General features: G+C 44.0%; 1 pseudogene; it reads right to left on the minus strand.

Annotated features, from left to right (window-relative positions):
* Positions 1-5730: 5730 nt before the first annotated feature.
* LOC116071512 lies at positions 5731-5832 on the minus strand (annotated as a pseudogene).
* Between the last annotated feature and the right edge of the window lie 2958 nt (positions 5833-8790).

Raw genomic sequence — 8790 nt, forward strand, 5'->3', positions numbered from 1 at the left:
CTCAACACTGGAAGCTGGTGGCTGAGGGACTTAAGGCTGACTGAGGCTCCAAGTATACAGACTTGGCCAGGAGGACAGAGAGGTTCAGGGCTGGATTTGAAAGATGGTGATCAGAGAAAGTGTGGGCTGGGAATAGAGAGATAGGGCTGCACTCACTCACAGACCTGCCCAGGGACACCAAAGCTGCTGGTACTGGGGTTGAATGGAAGGGAGGGGATCAAGCATAGAGGGGGTTCGGCTGCTTAACCAGTTCTGCACTGCAGAATGGACTCCAGGAAGCTGTAGTGAGGGATATGAGGGGAACAGTGGGAACCTGGATCTGGGGATGATGTCTCCCAAGTCATTGGAGGTAGCTGGAGAAGGCTGGGGCAAGGCACATGGTTACAAAAGGAATGAAATGTGTTCCAAATCTTAGCTCTTATGAGTGGCTTTGTCCTAAATCAGTGGTTCTCAACCTTCCTAATGCCGCAGCCCTTTAATACAGCTGCTCATGGGGTGACCCCGAGCCATTAAAATTATTTTTGCTGCAACTTGATAACTGTAATTTTACTGCCTCTATGGGTTGCAATGTAAAATATCAGAGAGATGATTCTTAGGCAACCTCTGTGACAGGGTCATTTGTCCCCCAAAGGGGTTGGGACCCACAGGTTGAGAACCACTGTGCTTTTTGGAAAGGGTGAAAGGGACCAAGGGCAAAGTTCAAGGTCATAGGCTAAGCCTGGGTGTGTTGACTTTGAGGGGTTCTGGAGCTAGGGGTGGAACATTCTCCCTTAAACCCCTGCACTGGAGCGTGTACCCATTGTTACCTGACACTGACTGCATTGGGAGCCAGGGCACATTAAAATAAAGCTGAGAAATGTGGCCTTGGCCTCATTGGATGTGCACCCTTAGAAGTGTACAGACGCTGGAGATGACCTAAGAACATAGAGAGAGGAAGCCACCAAAGAGAGGCTCAGGAGAAACTGTCTCACCTTACCTTAATCCTGAACACGGGTCCTCTAGCAACACATTGCTGCTATTGAAGCCACCTGGGCTGCAGCATTGTGCCTGAGACCCACCCAGCTGTGTCAGAGTCCCAAGTGCACTGATGAGGCCTCAGGGGCCAGAAGATGAGGCAGAGGAGTGGTAGGCCTTGACAATCCTCTAAGTCCCTCAGGATCTAGTCCAGGACCCCTGCCTCCCACCAAGCCTCTGATGGGAACCTGATAGCAGAGGATTCGACCAGAGACCTGGCTCTCAGGAGTCTCTGCCTCAGTCCTCCTCACAGTTCTGGTGCTGAGTTACACACACAGTGCACCCTGAATCCTGCATCCTGTGTACTCTGCATCCTGTGTACTCTGCAGACCTCACAGGGACAAAGAATATTTACTGAGCAGCTCAGTATGCGGTGAGGGGGCAAACACTGAAGAGGAGAGGGAGAGAGGGATGGAGGGAAGGAGAGGGAGAGGGAGAGGGAGAGCGAGAGAGCGGGAGAGGGAGAGGGAGACCGCGCGTGCGTGCGAGAGAGAGAGAGAGAGAGAGAGAGAGAGAGAGAGAGAGAGAGAGAGAGGAGAGAGAGAGAGAGAGAGACAGAGAGAGACAGAGAGAGAGAAAGAGACACAGAGAGAGAGACAGAGAGAGAGAGAGACAGAGACACAGAGAGAGAGAGAGAGAGAGAGGAGAGAAGAGAGAGAGAAAAGGTGAGGGGGAGAAAGGGAGAGGGGGAAGAGGGAGAGGGAGAGGAAGAAGGAGAGGGAGAGAGAGGGGGGGGGTAAGGGAGGAGAAAGGGAGGGGGTGGGGGGAGAGGGAGAGGGAGGACGGAGCAGCAGCGAATGCTGCCTCTGGATTGGGAAACTCACTTCCAGAGGATCAAGGGAACAGCCTTGTGTATAATGAGATTGACTCTTAAATTGAAAGTGCTCCACTTGCTGTGCAGTTCAGACCTCCCTGCTGCGTGTTTACTCCCCAGGCTCTGACATTAAGCCATCCTACACTCGAGCTGGGAGTATTCAATTAGGTTTTCTGTTATTAATCAGTCAATTAAGCTGCAATCGCTGGGATATCCATTTTCACTCTTAAAGAGGTGAGAGTCATTCTGAGGGCCCCCAATCTATCTTGAGAATGGCAGTGTCTGGGTGTGGCGGGTGAGGCCAGGGCCTGAGGAAGCTGTAGGGAGAGAGGATAGAAGAGGCAGCTGGGAGAGTGAGTCCACAGCCAAGGTTGGCGCTTTGGTTCTCAAGACTTCGGGGACCCTTGAAATTGACAAGAGCAATGCAGCTGAGGAGCCCCGGACCTCAATCTTTCCATCTGTAAAATGGGAAGTTTGAACCCTCAGCCTTTACTCCCATCTTTAACATCTATAAATCCAACAGGATGAGGAACAAACATCAATTTGCTTCTGTGGTTCTGGAGATCAAACCCAGGGTCTCAGGCATGCCATACAAGTCCTCTCCCACCAAGCTCCTTCTCTAGCCCCACGTACAAAATTGGATGATCTGGCCCAAGCCAGAGAGGAGGGAGCAGTGTGCTACAAGACAGTAACGATCCACACACTATTCCACGGAGGTCTGGATGCTCCATTTGAACATGCAACAGTGGTACCTGGATGATACATAACGTACTGCGTGTAGTTTGCCTGTAGTTTGATGGTTCTAAGCAGGAGAATGGAATGTTATTGCTCCGAGTGAACCCTTTCAAGCATTTCTCACTGATGGGCCTTTGGATGCCCAACAGAATGTGGTCACAGGGCAGAAGGAGGGAGAGAAGCCAGGAGAGCAGACCATGAAACCATTGCCGCAGCAGGTTTGACATGTTGCCCACTGTCAGTACCAACTGGAATGAAGGAATCTGTCAATCTACCAATAACAGTGAATCCCTGAAGGAAGCTGATAAGAACAACTGACAAGAGCTTGTAGCAACTGCAGGGAGGTTTGGACTTGTGGTTTTGAAGTCAGGGTTTGGGGTAACTCCTGAGCAGGCTCAGTCCTGAGATAACCTGGTGTGAGGGTCATGGGAGTCATCTGCACTGGGAGGATTCTAGGGTATAGGGATGTCTTTAGTCCATGACCAATTTCCATGCTAGTGTTTGTCGAGGGCTTGCTGTGTAATTAGCACATGATATTCAAGTCATCTACTGTGCAGTTACCATGAAAAATCACGAGTGCACAGACCTTCCCGAAGCATTCAGTGGGCAAGCAGCGCATATTTCATTCTGTAAAATGTAGGCTCTAAAGCACCTTTTGTAATGAGCACATGCATCCCTGTATGAATGAACTCTCTTCAGTTATTTATAATCTGTGAAAACCACTTATCAATGGGTATTTCTGGAATGCTGGGTTTACAACTAACACATGAGTCGTTTGTAGGTGGGTTTCTAACAACCACTTGAAAGAGTTCTTCTTCTCTTAGATTCTTTTTGATACAGTGTGTTTGTTCATCCAGCCCAAGCTCCTGTAGACTTGATCAGCCACTGAAGTTTTATGATTTCAAATACTGAGTGCTGAGGATGTACATCTCTGTACTGAACCTACTTTAGGAAGGCTATGGTAGGTTGGTTCAAATCCCAGAGAATTCCCAGAAACAGGCCAGAACCCCTTCCTCCTGCACTGAGAGGATGGTTTCTTATGCATTTTAGGAGTCTGAAGGTGTCTTCTTAAAGGCCAGTCCTAGAGACCAGAGGGAAGGAAACATCAGTAATTACTGATCTATGAATCCATGAACATACATCTTCCTAAACAGGAAGCCCAACTATTCCAGGAAATGATTATGAAGAAAGAAGGAAGGGGAATTAAAATTGTTGAGCACTTAGTGAAAGCCAGTCATTTCTCTAATTGTTTTATGGGGGAATCTCAATTAATTATAACAATGTCATCTGGGCCAGGTGCTGTGAATTCAGCATTAATCAAAGGCACCACAGAAAGAAAGCCTGACTTCAAACAAATCTCTTTTTTAAAGGCTTACTTATTTATTTTATGAATATGAATACACTGTTATTGTCTTTAGACACATCAGAAGAGAACATCAAATCTCAGTACAGATCGTTGTGAGCCACCATGTGGTTGCTGGGAATTGAACTCAGTACCTCTGGAAGAGCAGTTGATGCTCTTAACCTCTGAGTCATCTCTCCAGCCCTTCAAACAAATCTTAATGATGCATCCAGGAAAACACAACAATTCAAAGACAAAATAAGGAAAAGTTGGTGGTAACTATATGACTTCAGGGTAAATTAAACATCTCAGGATCTAGACAGAAAGACTATTCAACGTGAAGAGTTTCACCTTCAAAAGAATTAGGGTTCTCTTCTACAAGAGTAAAAGGAAAGAGATGCTCAAGACTTTTATACCCAGCCAAACTATTTCTAGCATATGACAACATCCAAAGTGATATTGCTGCACACTGAAGGGCCTGACAAGGCAGGTTATCATTTAACCTTCTTTAATAACTTTGTTCAAGGTGCACTCCAGCCAAGCAGTTAAAAACTCAGAATCCAGGAAGGGCTGTTTGCCAACTTCCTGTTCTCATGAGAAATACTCAATATAACTAACTTACAAAGAGAAAAGGGTGATTTTCATTGTTTTGTTTTGTTTTGTTTTTCTGTATGAGGTTGTGGCTCACAACTGGTTGGTCCCACATAACACACTACAACAAGTATGTAGCAAGGAAAGCTGTTTGCCTCCTGGCTGATAAAAAAGAAAGGAAAATATGAGTCCCAGAATCATTTTGAGGATACAATGACTAGAACTCATCTATCAAGACAATCTACTATTCTCCAATGCGGAGCAGGCACCAAGCCTGCAGCAAGGGAGAGTCTACAGAAACATTCCAGACATGGGAACAATGACAAATATAAGAAGGGACATGAGTGGCTGCTCCAGACTCCATCTAAGTGTGGACAACAGTATAGCTTAGCATTTACTCTGTGAATGAAGTAGGTGAAGGCACATCAATGAAGGAAGCTGTACATGGCAGACACAAGTGTGTGTGTGTGTGTGTGTGTGTGTGTGTGTGTGTGTGTGTGTGTGTGTGTGTGTGTGTGTGTGTATGTGTATGGGAAAGTATGGATCATGGGGTACATATAAGGGATAGCTTATAGAAATTAACCCTGTTCTACTATGTCAGTCCCAAAGATCAAGCTCATGTTTTAGGCTTGGTGGCAGGCCTCTTTACCTGCTGAGACATCTTGCTTATCCCCAGTTTGATTTCTAAGGTGAATTAAACAAGTTTGGAAGTAGCCTCATCTCCATTGCTCTTGTTGCTGTGGCTGGAAGTCTCAGCCTCTAGCTGCCCAGAGCTCAGCTTGCAGTATTTATGTCAATAGGGCTATGATTTTATTTAATTTTTTAAAAAAGTCAATCTACTTCATTTTTCAAATATTCATTTTATATAAAGCATTTAGATCATATTCATTTCCAGAAAGTAGCTTTCTAAGAAATATTTACTTTTTTAAAAAATTATGTGTATGTGCATGTAAATGCAGTGCCCAAGGAGGCCTGAAGAGGGCATCAGATCCCCAGGAGCTGGAGTTACAACTCTTACTATGGTGCTGTGAACAGAACTCTAGTCCTCTGCAAGAACAATTTTTTAAAAGGGCAGTAGTAGTTTTTTTTTTCCCCAGTGGTTGAAATAAAGGTGTTTGTTGGTGGTGAGGAAACAAATCCATTCAGTATATATACACACATACATATATATATATGTGTATATCTATATCTATATCTATATATGTATATGTGTATATATATACATATATATGTATGTGTGTGTGTACATATATATATATATATATGTATATATATATATATATAATGTGCAGAACACATTCTTCACTTGATCTTAGCCAAAAGGCCGAAAAGCAATTGCAGAGCACATTCTTAACTACCAAAGTATCTCTCTAGCCTCAATATTAAATATCTTCATTTCAGAACTGGTTGTATAAATGTAGACAGAAACATTTATCATTAAACATAAATAAAAGGCACATTAAAACAGCTACAAATACAAGGGTTACAAATGCAACAATTAAAGATACAACAGTTACAGATACAATGGTTACAGATTCAACAGCTCCAGATACAACAGTTACAGATGCAATGGTTACAGACATAACAATTACAGATACAACAGTTACAGATGCACCAGTTATAGATACAACAGTTACAACAATTACAGATACAACAGTTACAGATGCACCAGTTAGAGATGTACCAGTTAGAGATGCACTAGTTGCAGATACAACAGTTACAGATGCGCCAGTTAGAGATGTACCAGTTATAGATGCACCAGTTGCAGATGCGCCAGTTAGAGATGTACCAGTTATAGATGCACCAGTTGCAGATACAACAGTTACAGATGCACCAGTTAGAGATGTACCAGTTATAGATACACTAGTTATATATACAACAGTTACAACAGTTACAGGTATAACAGATGCAATAGTTACGAATGCAACATTTACAAATGCAACAGTTACAGACACAAGTTACATATACAACAATTATAGATACAATGGTTATAGACACAACAGCTACAGATGCAACAATTTACAACCACAGTGCTGAGATTAATTCTGTCACCGACAGGGTACTCTGCTTTTGTCTGTTAGTTTTGTTTTTGTTGGTTTTTGTTTGTTTGTTTGTTTTTCTTTTTTAAAATGTAATTTAGCAACTTTGAACTTGGGGTGACACTTGAGTGCTCTTTTACAACAAGTTGAAATATCTATCTTTTTTTATTGTAAGTTTGAAATATCGGTGTCCTGTGATGCCCTGGACACCCTTTGGGCAGACAAGCCTGTCCTTTTAGGTATCATGTATGACTTCTCTATGAATGTTCTGGGTCCCTAGACTTCTTGTGGCTAAAAGTTGGAGATGAGTAAGTTTCAGAGATGAGTTGTGAAGAGAGGAGAGACCACTGAGGTCTGCCTGAATAGCCAGGGAGATGGAAAGTGATTTGCAGTGGGCAATGCCATTCTGCAGGTCAGGCTTGTGCAATCTTCTTTCTCTCTACACCACAGGTGCTTTTATGTGTCCGGTGAGAAGCAGTGGGCATGGAAATATTTAAAAGATAATAGCCTCCCAAACAAGCAGCAACTGGTCCATGGTCAAGGAGATCACGTTCATACCACAGGGGCTTGTGCGCTTGTGCTCATTTAAAGGCAGCCACTACTGGACCTTGGTGTTTCTCTCCCATTCTCAACACTGAAGCTTGGGAACTGGCAGGATCATTGTTGGAGGCCAGCAGATACCACGCAGGGCTTAGGAGTCCCCTTTCACCCCCAAACCCCTGCTACTAAGCCACATTGGATCTTGCTGGCAGTGGTAGGGATATCTGAGAAAGTAATGGGAGAAGTGGTGTGCAGAGAGTGAGATAGGAATGTCTGGTTTCCCTGAGGCAAAGAGTTCTATTTAGTCCTTTCAGGCTCACTCACAAACCCCCACACCTCTTTTTGAGACCAGATATCTATCTATCTACCTACCTACCTGCCTGCTTACCTGCTTACCTACCTACCTGCCCACCCACCCACCCACCCGTCCGTCCGTCCGTCCGTCCATCCACCCGTCTGTCCATACGTCCGTCCATCCATCCATCCATCCATCCATCCATCCATCCATCCATCTATCTATCTATCTATCTATCTATCCATCCATCTATCTGACCCAGGCTGCTGTACAAGTCCTAAGCCTCTTGCCTCAGCTTCCTGAGTACTAGAATTTACAGGCATATCCAATGTGCCCAGTGTTCTGTTGTTGCTGTTGCTGTTTTGTTTTTAGTTAAGAAAGACAGCCAACTGCTGCATCACAACTGTTAGCTGGCACTGAAGAGCTCAGCTTGTTATCTCCTGCCTGAGTCTGAGAGCCAGTGCTGACTCTAACTGTTGGAAGAGGGACAGGTAGGGTGATGGGCCGTGGTGTCTCACACATAAAAGTGGAGGTCAGGTGAGAACATAGAGCCCAGGGCCAGCTCCTGGTGATTAGATGCAGGTTGTTCTATCCTATTTGTTCTCCACGAATATTCAACCCCTGTGCTTATTGTTTTTCTTTTTATTAGTACATATTAATTAATTTACAAAACAAGTTTTAATTTTTTAGAATTAAAACACACACACACACACATGCATTGGGGTTTTACTATATTTGGTAACTGCTAAACTAAAGGATGTTCCAAAAATCCTGACCAACTGCACAAAAAAACAAAACAACAACAGAACAACAGCAATAACAAACAAACAAACAAATCAGCACAAAAGGAAAACCTCAATAAAAGCCTATTTATTTCTTGGTGATGGGTTTTGGGTTATTTTGATGTTTTTACTACTTTTTAATGTACTTGATTCCCCCTACAATCTGATCAAAGATTTGCTTTCAAAGGGGAATAAGAAACATCTTAGAGGAAGCTCCCTTCACTGCACACCGCCTGGTTCACAAACCAGCCCTCCCACATCAATAAATTGTCTTTTCAGCAGGGCCAGGTTCCATCACTCTTTTTGGACAGAGTGACTCACCAACACATAAGCCTCTTGTGTGCATGGTGCATCATCACAGGACCTTTGAGCATCTGTATATGAGCTAGGAGCCTCTTGGATGCCATGCCGGACACCAGCTCTCTTAGAGTTTCTATTGCTGTGACAAAACATCATGACCAAAGCAAGTTGGGGAAGGAATGTTGTATTTCATTTTATAGTTTATAACTCATCATGCAAGGAAGTCAGGACAGGGACCTGGAGGCAGGAATTGATGCAGAGGCCATGGAGGTGTGCTGCTTATTGGCTTGTTCCTCATGGCTTCCTCAGCCTGCTTTCTTCTTCTTTCTTCTTCTTCT

This window comes from Mastomys coucha, unplaced genomic scaffold (genome assembly GCF_008632895.1).
Source record: "Mastomys coucha isolate ucsf_1 unplaced genomic scaffold, UCSF_Mcou_1 pScaffold22, whole genome shotgun sequence".
In the NCBI taxonomy this organism is placed as follows: Eukaryota; Metazoa; Chordata; class Mammalia; order Rodentia; family Muridae; genus Mastomys; species Mastomys coucha.